Consider the following 15463-nt stretch of genomic DNA (forward strand, 5'->3'; position numbering starts at 1 on the left):
AGTTTCCTGAGGGTAGAAAGGGTGTCAGCAATGCCTGACTGGCCTGCAGAGGCCCTTAGAGGGAGTTCAAGATTTCCAGGGAGTCAGGAAAGTCAGCTGCTGACCCAGGAAGAGCCAGAAGCTCCCTCTGCTTCCTGAAGCGGGTGCAGAGTCAAGGTCCTGTGCAGGAGGTCTTTGAACGTGAGTAGGGTTTTTCTAAGCAGTGTGTACTGCGTGCTGTGGAGATTGGTGGGGTGTGGGCGGGTGATAGGAGAGTGAAGGGCAATAGCTCTGGGGGAATGTTTGGCCAGGTTATTGAGGGCCTTGAAGGCCACTCTCAGGAGAGTCAGTCTTTAAGCCGTAGGCAGAGGTGCTTGCAGGGTTTTTGGCTGAAGCACGACACAATCATGCCCCACCCCCTTCTTCTTTTTTAAAAATCTTTTTTCTTTGAAGTAATTTTAGACTTACAAAAATAATACAGCAAGTTCTTGAATACTCTTTACCAGCTTCCCCAAGTATAACATCTTACATAACTACAGGAGAATTATCGAAGTCAGGAAATTAGCATTAATATACTACTGTTAAAGAATCTACAGACTTTATTCAGATATGGCCAGTTCTCCCACTAATGTTCTTTTTCTGGTCCAGGATGTAATCCAGGATCCCACACTGCGTTCAATTGTCATGTCTCTTTAAGGACTCTTTAATGTAGAACAACTCCTCAGTCTTTTTTTTTTCTCTCATAACTTTGACAGTTTTTAAGAGTCCAGGCCAATTATTTTTGTCTTTCGTGACCTTGACAGTTTTGAAGAGTACTGGCCAATTATTTTTGTAGAGTGTCCCTCAACTTGTATTTGTCTGATGTTTTCTCATGATGAGGTTGAAGTTATCCATTTTTGGTGAGCATCCCACAAAAGTGATGTTGTGTCGTTCCCAGTGCATCATATCAGAAGGCACATGTGATATTGCTGTGTCTCATTACTGGTGATGTTCACTTTGAAAGATGATGTGGTAAAGATGATGTCTGCTAGGGTTCTCCGCTATAAAATTACTGCTTTCCTTTTTGTAATTAATAAGTATTGTTTGGGGAGATACTTTGAGACTATACAAATCTTTTTATCATTACTTTCAACTACCTAATTCTAGCATTCACTGATGATTCTTGTCTGCAATATGTATTACCTTTGATTTTCCAAAGGTGATTTCTATTTGCATAATTCCTTCTCCATTTATTAATTGAAATTCAGTTGTAAGGATGAGCTGTACCTTCCCTATTTATTTATTCAGTTATTTATTCCAGTATTAACTCATTGATATTTATTTTATTCTACAGATTATAATCCATTACTAACATTTTTTGTTTTGTTGCTCAAATTGTCCCACATATGGTCATTAGGAGCATCTTCAAGTTGGCTCCTGCATCCTTTCGAAATACTCCCATTCTATTTTGAGCACTTCCTTACTTTCTGACACCACAAGATGTTTCAGGCTCATCTTGTATTTTCATTGCCCCCTCCCTAGACTCAGTCATTTCTCCAAGGAACCCTGGTTCCTTTTCTTGGAGAATGACATCTAGAAATGAAGATCTGGGTGCTGAGTGTGTTCATTGCACTGAGGCGTCATTGCTTCTAAGCCCTGTCAGCAGACAGAGCTGGGGAATATGGGTTAGCAGTTCTTTTTATGGGCATTCTAGGATTGTGCAAATAAGAAAATATATTATATTTAATGGGAGCTACATTTCTCACTGTTGAAGAAAGGAATTGCAAATGAGGAAAGGGGAGAGGGTAAAATGAGCCCTGTTGTCTTAGATTGGAATCAGCGGTATCAGCATGAATTCATCGTTTTTTATATATATATACAAACTGATAGATATAGAAATAAATATGACCTAGCAATTCCACTCCCAGGTATATACTTAAGAGAAATGCATGGCATAAGAAGATATGGACAGGAATGTTCACAGCTGTACTATCATAATAGTCCTAAAATGGAAACTACCCAAATTCGTATTGACAGCAGACTAGATAATGAATGGATCTACCACTAGATGCAACAATATGGATGAATCTTGGAAAAATACAATTAATGAAAGAAATTTTCGCAAAAAAAATCTGTGTGATTCAATTTATATGAAGTACAAACACAGGCAAAATTAATCCATGTTGTGAGAACTCAGTATTGAGTGACTTTTGTGTGTGCTGCGGGTGGGTGGTGACTGAGAAAAATGAGGGGGCTTCTCAGATGCTGGTAATGTTCTGCAATTTGATCTGGGCGCTGGTTACACAGGTGTGCTCAATTCTTAAGATGTATACATGTTATACTTCAATAAAAAGTTTTAAAAAAATCTCTATCTCCTAGCTCTAAACTTCATGTTATCTTCATTTCCCCTCAGCGGCTGCAGCAACCCATTAACTGAATACAACAGGACCCACCACTAAACCTTAGGCATTAGAATTTAATTCTTTCCCTTAATCCTAATTGAAAGATCATGTAAACTGGTATTAACCTTCAATAATCTAATCTGGCCCCCTCACCCTCCTGGTTCCTTCCAGACTATGCGTGTTTGGTATTAGCCTTCCAGGGCTAGGACCCTTGATCCAGCCCCACCTGGTGGTGTAGGGTGGGAAAAGATTATTTAGGCCCACTCGACTAGAAGGGTGAGTAGGAGGGATAAGATTAGGGTTGTTGAAGGTTAACACCATCTCTGATCTTCCAGTTACTGCCTTCCAGGTTTTCTCATCTAAGATTAAGGGCAAGAATTAACTCTAAGGCTTCCATTTTTGTGAAGAATTATAATGAATAGGGCTTCTGTCCTGTGTGCTATTAAAAGGTACATTAAAAAAAAGATAAAATCATGACTGTCAAACAGATATAAAATAAACATGTGTTAAGTGATTTATAAATAGTGATTATAAAATAAACATGATTTAATTCTCTATTTCACAGAGAAACCAGAGGATGGATGCTTGTGACTGCGAACTGTCCACCCATTAGCATTTTAGCAGACTAGCAGAGTTCACAAATTTCTGCAGCTATATGTGTCCTGTAAAGTAAAACTTCTTTGACAAAAATGAACATGTTCATTAACAGACCCAGAGATATAGGCTCTCTGTAGACGTAAAAAAAGGAGCAAAAGTATATAAAGTTAAATTATGCTCGGTATGCATGTTTCAGTATTCCACTTTGCTTAGAAATTATCCAGGGGCTGGTGCTGTGGCTGAGTGTTTAAGTTTGCATGGTCCACTTTGGCAGCCCAGGGTTTTGCCAGTCAGATCCTAGGTGCAGACATGGCATAGCTCAACAGGCCATGCTGAGGTGGCGTCCCACATAATACAACCACAAGGACCTACCACTAGAATAACAACTATGTACTGGGGGGCTTTGGGGAGAAGAAGAAGAAGAAGAAGAAAAACCCCAGAAGACTGGCAACAGTTGTTAGCTCAGGTGCTAATCTCAAAAAAAAAAAATTAAGTACCCAGTGAATATCCATCAATTAAATTAATCAGTCCAAGCTCTTAAGTTACTTAAAGATCCTGGAAAATATCTTCAAGCTGATAAACGACAAAATGTATTAACTTTTGAAATAAAATTCATCAGCATAACAGTTCAACTTTGTTAAAACAAATTTGCATTTATAAATTTAAACAATATGTAAAAGTACTGCTAGCCTATTTGATCAGTAAACATGCATAAGTTTAGGAAAAAGCATACCAAAGTATAATTAAAATGTATACTCCTATCATACAAATAATTAATGTGCAAGTTTCAAGAGTTATTTTATTCACATATAAGCAAATAAATGTGGATATATATACACACACATACACCTCCTGTTCTATCACAAATATTAGCATTTGTACTCCTCATTTGTTTCTACTTGTATTTTAGAGATCTTTCCATATCAGTACATAAAAGAACTTCCTCATGCAGTTTCTTTTAAAGCTGCATAAAATTTTATTATATGCTATAGCAAATAATGCTGCAATGAAAAATCTTGTCCATACATTACTTCCATGCATCAGAATATATCTTTATTCCTAGGTCAAAGGTTATGTGCATTTACATTTTGATTGATAATGACAAGTTGCCTTACAGAGGTGGTTTAATATACACTCATCAGCAGTGTATAAAAATGCCTTTTTCCTCACACAAGCTCCAAGTGTGTTAGAAAAGTTGAATATTTTTCTCAACATGATAGGTGGAAAATTGTTCTCTGAGTACTGTTTTAATTTGCATTTCTTTTAATATGAGTGAGGTTTAATATCTTTTAAAATATCAAAAACTATTTGTATTTCCTTTTCTGTGACCTAGATGTTCATGTCATTTACTCTTTTTTCTATTGTGTTATTAGGCTTTTTCTTATTGAATTGTGGAAGTTCTTTATATATTAGAGAAGTTCACTTTTGTCTGCGATATGAGTTGCATATATTTATTCCAGTTTCATGATTGTCTTTTCAGTCTTCTTACAATTGTTTTAACATAAATTTTTTTATTAACATAAATTTTAAATTTTTTGTAGTAAAATTTACCAGCATTTCTGTTAATACTTTTTTAATGACATTTGTGTTTTATGTTGTAGACAAACCTTTCCTACTACAAGGTTTAAAAGTATATATACCCATTTTTTTCTAATACTTCATGTTTTCAGGGTTTTTAACATTTGAATCTTTTTTTCTCCACAAATAGGATTTTTTATTTATCACCATTAAAAGTCTGAATTTTAAACAGATTCTTGGGCTGGTGGCTTGCATTCATCTTTAGCACCTGTCTCATCCCCAGTAGCTTTTCCACAACCTTCTCCATGAAACTCCATGACTTTTCCCAGTTCAAACTTGGGCTTCTTCAGCATTTTTACTTTTCCAACTAAGACATCATGGAGTGGATAAATAGATTGGCAAGCCTTTTCTGTGTCTTTCCAATGCTGTCTGGAATCAGTTTACTGACTACTTCTTTCAAGTCATCTGTCTGTACCTCTTGGGTCATGACTTCCATCATCTTCTTCCAGATTTGGCATGCCTGTTGGTGCTGAGCATAAGAGGTCTACTGAATCTGATTGTTGTGTTTTTTAGTAAAACCAACACAGAGAAGACGAGGCAAATAACCATTGGTAGTCTTGATATCAACAAGAGAGCTTCAATCATGGTCTGCCGTTTTTTGACCATAGAGCACATTCTGTCATAAGTAAGATCCACACCATGGAAATTAGATAGACAGTTTTTGCCCTGAACATCCTCAGTTATTAGCTTGAATTTTCTAAGTGCAACTTGATCATTCTGCAGATCAACAGGGCTCACTTCAAACACACAACCCTTGAGGCCGTCAGGTGTGATTTTGGTCCCTTGAGTTCTCATGACTAGTTTTCCTAATATTTCTTATATATATATTTTAAAATATATTTTATATTTGTTTATTATTTATTTATATATATTTTATTTTATATATATATATTTTATGTATATTTTTAAAGGACTATTAGCCCTGAGCTAACATCTGCCACCAATCCTCCTCTTTTTGCTGAGGAAGACTGGCCCTGAGCTAACATCTGTGGCCATCTTCCTCTACTTTATATGTGGGCCGCCTGCCACAGCATGGCTTGCCAAGCAGTGCTAGGTGTGCACCTGGGATCCAAACTGGCAAACCCTGGGCCACTGAAGTGGCACATGTGAATGGTTGCACCCTCAGGCTGGGCCCCCACTATTTCTCATATGAACATAGCTGGTGCTTTCACATCATACAAATCTTTCTTAAAAATTGGATCAACCACTTTCTTCTTGGCTCCCTTTTTGGTACCTTTCTTAAAGTGCTTGTTCTTGCTGATTGCCATGGTGCTACTCAGAGAGCCTAAAGGGCTACATTTGAATCTTGAGGTAAATGTGACTCATACCAATTCTATATTTTTCCAGATGACTATCTAGTTTCCCCAGAAACATTAATTACACAACTTTTTTTTCCTATACTGATTTTAAAATTTGCTTAGGAACCATACAAAATTCCTCCATATATTTAGGTCTTTTTCTGGACTATCTATTCTGTTTATTTGTTATGTTGGTTATTCATGACCAGTTCTATCCTCTTTTCATTACTGAAGCTTTATAATATGCTGTAATATCTGATTGGTATAGTTCCTCTTCTTCTGTTTTTGATTTTTTTCCTGGTTCTTCTTGACTTTATTTATCTATATGAACTTTAGAATCAGCTCATTTGATTATAAAAGTATTTCATTTGTAGCTTATTTAATTTATAAAATAACTTAGAGAAAATTGCTATCTCCATGATCTTGATTCTTCTTGTCCAAGAGCATGGTATGTCTTTCCACTTGTTCAAGACTTCTTTGGTGTCCCCCAATAGCATTTCCAAGTTTTCTTCATGGAGATTGTATCAGTTAGCTTTTCCTGTATAATAAACCGTCCCCAAACTTAATGCTTTTTTTTTTTTGAGGTTTCTACAGTGATTTATTGTTCATTATTTCTACAACTTTTTCATGAAGATAATTCACATATTGAAAACATCCTCAAACATTTAAAAGACATTATCACTTTAAATAACTGACATTTTACTAGCAAAGTTATGAGAATCTACAACACTAAAATTCTTCTTACTTTTTTAAAAGAAAGAACACTGATGAACTAGTGGACACAATTTCCCTTCTTTGCGGAGCTTATCAGTGTCAGTTGCAACTCCAATAAAAGTTACATTGACAAATATTCTTGGCACAGTTCTTTCACCAGTCATTTTGTAAAGAACATCTTGAAACTGGCTTCCATATTCAAGTATGTCCAATTCTACCACTTTATAATTAACATTTGTGTAATGGAAAAGTTTTTTTGCCATTGTACAGTAAGAATGAGATATTTTTGAGAAAATTACCACACAATTATCAGAAGTCGTTACTTGGATCCGATTCACAGGAGCAATTGCTGACTTCCCCAAAGATGGTGATGTGCCGTTCTCCATCCCTGATGCCACAGTGCCCACTGCCTGCCAAACCAGCCCCCTGAGCAGATGGAGATGACTCCCCATCAGCGCCTTGCAGCACCAGGAGGGCATGGTGGGAGCGCAGGGCTGCAGCGAGCAGAGGGGCGGGTGACCGTGGCCTGGGACAGCTTGCCTCCTCTGGCCGGCCCTGACCCTAAAGGTTTTAAACCACAAGCTATTATTTAGTGCATGATTCTGCAAGTTATCAGTTTGTGCTGGGCTCAGCTGGGTGGTTTTTCTGTTGGTCTCCTCTGATCTCAGGTGGACTCACTTATGAACCTGATCGGCTGATGGGATAGCTAGGACTAGTAGCCTTTTGATGGCCTTGTTTGGGAGGAATAGAATGACTACATGGTATCTCATCCTTCAGAAGGCTAGTCCAGGCTTTGTACATGATGTCTAATACTCTGAGATTTTCAGTTAGCTCTTCAAAATTATACGCAAAATTGCAGGTGCATTTGTGTGAGTATGTGTGCACACTCAGGGATTTAGGATTATCAAATCCTAAAAGAGGTCCATAATCCAAAAGAGATTAAGAACCAAAGGGCTGTGATCCTCCTGTGATAGAATTGAGGTAAAGGTCCTGGTTCTCTCTTCCCAATAGCATGAAGCATCCTCCCACCTTGGGTTCTTAAGTAACCAATACTATGTCACTGTGAGCGACCCTGGGGTGCTCTCTATTCTGCCCATCCTCAGCCTGCAGAAGTAGACTTTCTCCCAGTCCTCTGGGCTGAGGTTCCTCCTTTCAGGCTCTACTACTGACCTATCACCTCAAATTTGGTTCTCCTGACTGCTCCACCTTTCCATGATCTAAGTCTCATATACTGTTGGTAGGAATGTAAGTTTGTACAGCCTTTGTGGAGGGCCATTTGCCAATGTCTACAATAATTTTCAATGTGATGCCCTTTGACTTTGCAATTTCCCTTCCAAGAATCTACTCCATACATAATGAAACAAGTGTATAAAAATGGTATGTGGTATACTAAGCAGATGTTAAAATGAATGAACTATATCTATGTATACCAGCAGGAAATTACTTGCTAGACTTATCATTGAATAAAGGAAGCAAGTTGCAGAAGAGTGTGTGTAATACAATCCCATTCATAAACAAAAGTATGTCTATGAGTATGTATGCATGTATATTATACACTCTTTCATTCATACCTATTTTTATATATATAGCCGATATCTAGAAAAGTGCACATTCAACTGCTAAAGTGTAATTGCTTTTCTACACAAGGGTTAGGTTGAGAGTGAGGGTACTGGGATAATGGGGAACTTCATGTTAGACATTTCTCATTGTTCAACTATTTGGTGTTTCACAGCAAGCACAGGATACATTTGTGATAGCAGTAACAGTAATTCTTGTTGCAGCCAAGCTCATCTTTGTCCAGAAAAGGAAATTGAGGCCCACAGAAAGGGCCTTCCCCAGGTTTAGGCAGTAGGTTAGCAGCAATGAAGTGGAGAGGGGAGCCGATGAGGAAGCAGGACTTAGAGGGAGAATAGGTGAGCAGAGGAGGCCCAGCTGGGGAGACGCATAGAAAATGTACTGAGCATAAGGAGCAGGAGGGGCTTGGCACTGCCTCCTAAACTCTGAGTGTCCCTGGTCCAGTGAGAAAGTGAACAGGGCTTTGGGACTCAGCTTTGCAGCACAAGGCACAGTCCCTGAATGTGAAGGTGACCACGATGCCAATGGGAGATGATGCTGATGACTAGTTCTAACTACAGCTGAGGGTGAAGTGAGAAGTGTAGTGGGTGCCAGAGAGCAGGGTGGAGAGGCCCAGGGGTCACGAATTCCCCTTTCAAACGTTTTCTGTGAAGGAGCCCCTGTCATCACTTCCATTTTAGAAAAGGGATTGAGAATGGATAAGAAACCTGCCCGAGGTCACCCTGGACTCCAAAGCTTGCTCTTAAGTGTGAACATGCTCCAGACTGTGCCTTGAGCCCTGAGTATGGCCTAAAGTTACATAGTCCTTGGACACCGTTCAAATCACAATTAAATTGAGCATGTTGCAGCACAAATTTGAAAACCACTGAACTTGACTAAGAAGGAACAAAGAAACAAAGAAAAAAAAGGCCTATGCAAGTATCTTTGCCCTGGAACAATTTTGCTTTTAACTTAATTCCCTAGGACTACAGGGTAGATGAATGGAGAATTCTAAAGTGTTCCTACCAGTCTGCAGATTTTATTTCTTAAAAACTTAAAATATATTGAGAAATTTGTATGTTGTAAAGCTTAAATGGGGGAGTGGGTTTGCGTGTTTCTGACACAGGTATAAATGTAGTTTGTAGGGGCTGGCCCGGTGGCACAGCGGTGAAGTGCGTACGTTCCGCTTCTCAGTGGCCCGGGGTTCACCAGTTCGGATCCCGGGTGCAGATATGGCACCACTTGGCAAGCCATGCTGTGGCAGGCGTCCCACTTCCAGTGACAGGGAACTCACTACTTCTCCCAGTAAATTGTCTATCACTAGTAGATAGTGCTTCTGGAATTTTTTGGAATTTTAAAGCTGGAAACTTATAAATCATCAAGTGTAACTGCCTCATGAGGAAACCCAAGTTCAAGAGGTGGAATGATTTGCTCAAGATTGCATGGCTAGTTAAGTGGCAGCTGCTACCCTCTTCTGCCTTCTGCTCTTGCTCACTAAGTCCATTTTCCTTAATGCATCTGAGAGCCTTGGTACTGCATCCACCAACGCCCCCCACACTCCCCAAAGAACAGTTCCTGGAGGCCCCAGGCTGTCTGTTTGCGGGGCCTCTTTGGATCCCAGATTATATATATATAAAAATATATATATATATATATAAAAATATATATATATATACACACACACACACACACACACTTTTTTTTTTTTTTGGTGAGGAAGATGGTCCCTGAGCTAACATCTGTGTCCATCTTCCTCTATTTTGTATGTGGGACGTGGCCACAGCATGGTTTGATGAGTGGTGTGTAGGTCCACACCCAGGATCCAAACCTGCGAACCACGGGCTACCAAAGTGGAGTGCCAAACTTAACCACTATGCCACCTGGCCAGTCCTAATCCCAGACAATATTGAAGGTTCACTGACCCATCCGTGGAACCCATGATGAGAACCTCCATTTTAGAACTTCTAAGTGATGAAGGCCAAATTCTCCTTGCTACATTCTGTAAGACAATCCTCCTCCTCCACCCCACAGTCACAGGGCTGATTCAACTCTACTCTGCTCCTGGGCTCAGCCCAGCCTTCTCTAATCCCAGTGGCCCCTTAACCTCCACCTTGACCCCGCTTGAAGATGCCTGGTCTCGGGCTCACAGGCCCCCTGAAGGCTGATATCCGTTTACTAACCCGCTCCACCTAGTCTGGAGAAAGAGTTACAGCTGAATTGCTTGGAGCTCTCTTCCCCACAGTGACTATGGATGAATGGCATATGTACATGCTCAGGAGAGGGGCCTGGCCCTGCCCACCCCCAGAAGCCCTCTGTGCTGCTGACACGACCTTGGATGATGCCTCACAGAGAGGGCAGCATGGCCAGCTCTGTGTTCCTGAGCTGGCCCCTCCTCCTTTTTTGAAAAAAGTTATTTTATTGAGGTCATATTGGCTTATAACATTATGCAAATTTCAGGTATACATTATTGTATGTCAGTTTCTGTATAGATTGCACTGTGTTTACCACGGATAGTCTGGGTTTTATCCATCACCATACATATGAGCCCCCGTACCCCTTCACCCTCCACCCACTCCCTTCCTGTCTGGTAACCACTAATCTGTTCTCCTTGTCCGTGTGTGTGTTTATCTTCCACATGTGAGTGAATTCATGCAGTATTTGTCTTTCTCTGTCTGGCTTATTTTGCTTAACATAATACCCTCAAGGTCCATCCATATTGTTGCAAATGGCTCTTGAATTAACTAGTTGTGGTGAGAAATCAGAAGGCATCACTGGGATCTTTTCCCGGCCTGAGTCTCTGCTGCACAGTTCCTCAGTGGCTTCAGAGGGGGCTGCTCTGGACAGTCCTTGCTCAGACTCGTGTTCAAATGGAAATGTCTTTTCTTAATAGATGCCATTTCAAAGAGGCATTTCAAATGAATCCCTTGCTTGAAGTAGAAATGGAATAATTTCTATAAAGGGAATTAGATGGTGGAGTCTGTTTTAAATACCTATTTCACAGAGCAATGTATTTCACTGTGAATATATTGAATCCAGGGAATGATTTTATACTATGGTCACATCTGTAATTTACAACCAATAGGCCATGAATACACATTACAAACACAGGCTTTAGAGTCACAGGGATACAGGTTTGATTCCTGGTTCTACCAATCACTAGCTCTGATTGTTAACAAGCTACTTAATTTCATTAGGCCTCAATTTTTAAATTGGGAAAATAGAATGGCAGTGCCCACCTCCTAGGGGTTAAGGTGAGGATTAAATGAAAAGATGCAAGCAAGGCTCTAATCATAATGCCTGGCACACAGTGAGTATTCAGTTAAGGTTTGTTCTTTTCATTAACATAGAAGTCATTCTGTGGGATTCCTGCAGATTCAGAGGATGTAATGGGATTTCATAAGGAGTTCCTGCCTCTGGCCAACAGTGTGTTTTGCAACAGGTGTGACAGGATGCCAGTACAACACTACTGACATGTTGAAAATTGAAATTTCATAATATATTTATTTTCAGTTTCCTAGGAAATACTTTGTAATACCCACAACATAAGCCTGGCAAACTGGCTGTGCAGATGTTAAAGCTTCATAAATGCTGTAAATACCCCAATTCTGTGTACATGTGCAACGTATTATTGCTTCACGATTAACCCTGGCAAAAAAACCCCTAGTCTGCAGAGTGTTTACAATATTTGTGCATTGCTATGGATACAGTGTCAAAGGCAGGTGCCAGCAACATGAACTGGATGTAGGGGCTTATGGCAGCTAACAACGATGGAAACTATTCTTACTCTTAATGCATCATTCTTGGATAATATTTACAAGATATTTGGGAGGTGAAGCATGCTGTGGAGAACATTACTTTGGATGTTTTGTGCAACACTACTGAGAGGGAGCTTGGTGAAATATTGAGGAGGTGGGGACCTAGGTCTGCCACCACACTGGCTGTGTGACATTGGTGGTTACGTTCATTTGTAGGTGCTCAGTTTCTCCCAGTGTAAAGAGGTGTGTATGTGTGTGGGGTGTTTATCTTAAGATTTCTGCAGTCCCTTCCAGCATTCTGATTACAAGTGAACCACGAACATGGTTTCATCTCATATCCTGTGTAGTTTGATGCAATTCTGGCTAAGTAGAGCAAAATTAAGATAGATTTGTGGAGGTGTCCAAGATTAGCTATGCTAGTTGGCCAGCCTGGACTTTCTTTTTCTATTGTTATCTGTCTTGTTCATAAACCTCGTGGGTTCCAGTTGGCTCTCATGCTGTCTTAGAGACAGATGTTTTTCCCCCTCCAAGGGAGCAGCATGGAATGTGGACAACTCAGCTCTTGTTGGCAAATTGTCAAGAATTAAATGAAAATCAGATTAAGTTACCAAACTCACACTGTCCTTGGAATCCTTTTCAAGATGCCAAAGTTTAGTAGCAATTGACATATTGCAACATGATTGGGTCTTTAAGTCATATATATCAAAATATTATTCATGTAAATTAAAAATGCATGCTCACAAAAACAACAATGTACATTGTGCAAGAATACATGCACAGCAAACACATTGGAATTGTTTCCTGGGAGGGGGGACTGTAGTGGAAGGGGGATAAAAGGAAGCAAACAAAACAAGAGGAGAGTAGTTGCTGAGACTCAAAGAGATGATGACATTTACCCAAGGTGATGGAGCTAGTAAGCAGTGGGTAACAATTTGAACACAGTGTCACTCAAAAGGCCAGGACCTTGTTCTACTACATCCTGCTGCCTTTTTGCTCTTAAGTGGAAACTACGACAATAACAACAAAAGATTGAATTGCGGCTTGTTATTTATCAGTTCTCTCAGAGGGTTGCTATGCTGTTACTTTTCCCTCTGGAAGTAAACTTCTTGCAAGATTCCCTCTTAGGGAGCTTTGTCTTTATCAGATCTTGTCTTTTTTGGGTGATTTCATCTTCCAGTAACAGGAAAGGTAAGGTAAATTAATTCAACTCAGGGTTTCTGAGGTTGTATCAGGGTGAATAATTCCAGTTCACAGAGATTTTTAGAGGCCTCTAGAGAGTTAGAAAGTGGGAAGTTCTTCAAACTTTGGTTCTTAACGTGATATACCACTATCCCAGAGATGGGCACCTGAAATATATATTTTTTATTTTTTTTTTGAAGATTGGCACCTGAGCTAACATCTGGTGCCAATCTTCTTTTTTTCTTCTTCTTTGCCCTAGAGCCCCCAAGTACATTGTTGTATATTCTAGTTGTAGGTCCTTCTGGCTCTGCTAGGTGGGACGCCACCTCAGCATGGCTTGATAAGCAGTGCCATGTCTGTGCCCAGGATCCGAACCAGTAAAACCTGGGGCAGCTGAAGTGGGGCGCACAAACTTAATCACTTGGTCATGGGGCTGGCCCCAAGGCACCTGAAATAGCACAGCAGGTGTGTTGTGAAAGAACTTTTGCCCATTTTGTCTGGGGAATGTACTCCATGGTGGGCATCTATTACAAGACTTGACACCTAGGAAAAAAGTGAAATAATAATATTTATATGTCTTTACTTTTATTCAAAAAATTACACACAGAAATGATAAACTGGGAATTAATGATATTTGTTACATAAGCGTAAATAAAAATAAGATTGAATTTTCCCTCTTGCCCAAAGGGAAGGAGATCTTTTCCTCTTTCTCTTTTCTTGGAGCATTTCCTTGAGAAACTGTATTTATGAGTGTATAATTAATATAGTAAATATACAATATGTAACTATATATATAACATGTAATTGCATTTATGAATGTATAATATAATAAATATATAATATATAACAATGTAATTGTATTTATGACTGTATTTATGAGTAAACTATATTTATGAGTCCTTTCCCCATCTCTTTGATATGTATATAAACCTTATGTAAAAGCTAAATAAGTCTCTTGATGATGTTACCACCCAGGAATGTTTTCTTAAAGGCTTGGGAGCTATTGCTTAGAAATGTAAATATCCAGGGAGACAGTGGCCCTATCACCTTGACACCGTGAAAATTGAGCCTACTGCCTTGCACCAAGCTGTAGCTACCTGCTTGTCATTAGAGAGAGAAATTTTATCCTTCCTTAGGATGAAGGTAATACAGATGGTCACCCTACTTACTAGGTGAATTTAGGAAGAACTATGAAAAAATGTACAGCAACTGGTGCTGTCATGTCCCCTTACGTGAAAACTAGTTATCGTTTATCTTGAGAACATGTATGTAATGGATCTTATCTGCTTGCCTATCTAGAAGGGTGAGATTTCTTTCTGTCTTTGCAATCTTGTTAGAAGATTGCCTGGGAGGCACATCATAGTCTGGTTTAGTGCTTATTAAATAATAAAACTGCTTTCTTTCTTTTCTCCATTTGTGAAAAGGATTTCTGGGTTGGCAAGAGATTTTATTTTTAGCTTTTCCTCCTACAGTTACCTATAGAGAGTGGGTAGGATTGGGCTGGAAGAGATAGAGGAGGGAATGAGACTTCTTCAATTATACTTCTTATATAGTTTTGCCTTTTGAACCCTATTGATGTCTTATATATTAAAGAACATAAGAACATTAACAAGGATGGGGAAAAAGGAAACCCGAAAATTGAATACAAATTAGCAAATGAACTTAAAACCTAACTGAACACCAACTATGGCATATTCACAAGGAGGCAAAAATATAACTCCTATGACATACATTGTACGGATCAAAAGGACTGCCAAGAAAGTTTGTTCTTCGGAGGAATATTGGCTGACAAGTCAGCTATTCTAAAACTATTTTGTGTGTGTTGTAGGACTGAGTGATTAAGTAAATACATTGATATTTGAACTAGAGTTCTCCTTATGGGAGGAGACACAAGGAAAGGAAAAACCCTGTTGCAAAGAATTGGAATTACAAGGTATCAGTATGAATTCATGATTAAAAAAAAAAAATCTATGTCCTTAGCTCTGTCCACTGAATGGTTCTAAAGCAAGGACACCCTTGGCAGCAAGAAACAAACCAGATCTTGGTTTCTAAACACCTTTCTTCAATGCAAGAAAGCCAAACTGCTTGGAGAATAGGCTGATTCTAGGCCTAGCATAGAAAAATTACAGCTTGTTGAAAATACTAAAAAACTGATGAGAGCATTTCAAAAGAACGCAGAAATCACCTTGAAGGGGCTCCCACTGGCCAAATTTTAGCAGCAAAATAAATGAACTTAGAAACAATTTATAACACATTGAATAAAAAAGAATTCATAAGTTCATAATGATACCTCCAATACTAAACAAACCAATAAATGAAAATAGGAGAAGGAAGAAAACTCTTCTATGCAGAAAAATGCCAACTGATAAATGTAGAAGAAGTGATAGAAATAGGAAAATCACCAGTTTACAAACATCGTGGTAAAAAT

General features: G+C 39.1%; 1 long non-coding RNA gene and 1 pseudogene across 1 annotated transcript in view; one reads left to right on the forward strand and one right to left on the reverse strand.

The window, feature by feature from the left end:
- The window catches only part of LOC139042333 (uncharacterized), a 26657-nt gene continuing 11194 nt past the window's right edge, over positions 1-15463 (forward strand). Inside the window, exon 1 of the long non-coding RNA XR_011498951.1 lies at positions 1-180. This is a non-coding gene — a long non-coding RNA (uncharacterized lncRNA). The remainder of the gene's footprint in view (positions 181-15463) is intronic.
- Positions 4489-5336, reverse strand: LOC139042366 (small ribosomal subunit protein eS1-like; annotated as a pseudogene).

Source organism: Equus asinus, chromosome 28 (genome assembly GCF_041296235.1).
Source record: "Equus asinus isolate D_3611 breed Donkey chromosome 28, EquAss-T2T_v2, whole genome shotgun sequence".
Classification (NCBI taxonomy): Eukaryota; Metazoa; Chordata; class Mammalia; order Perissodactyla; family Equidae; genus Equus; species Equus asinus.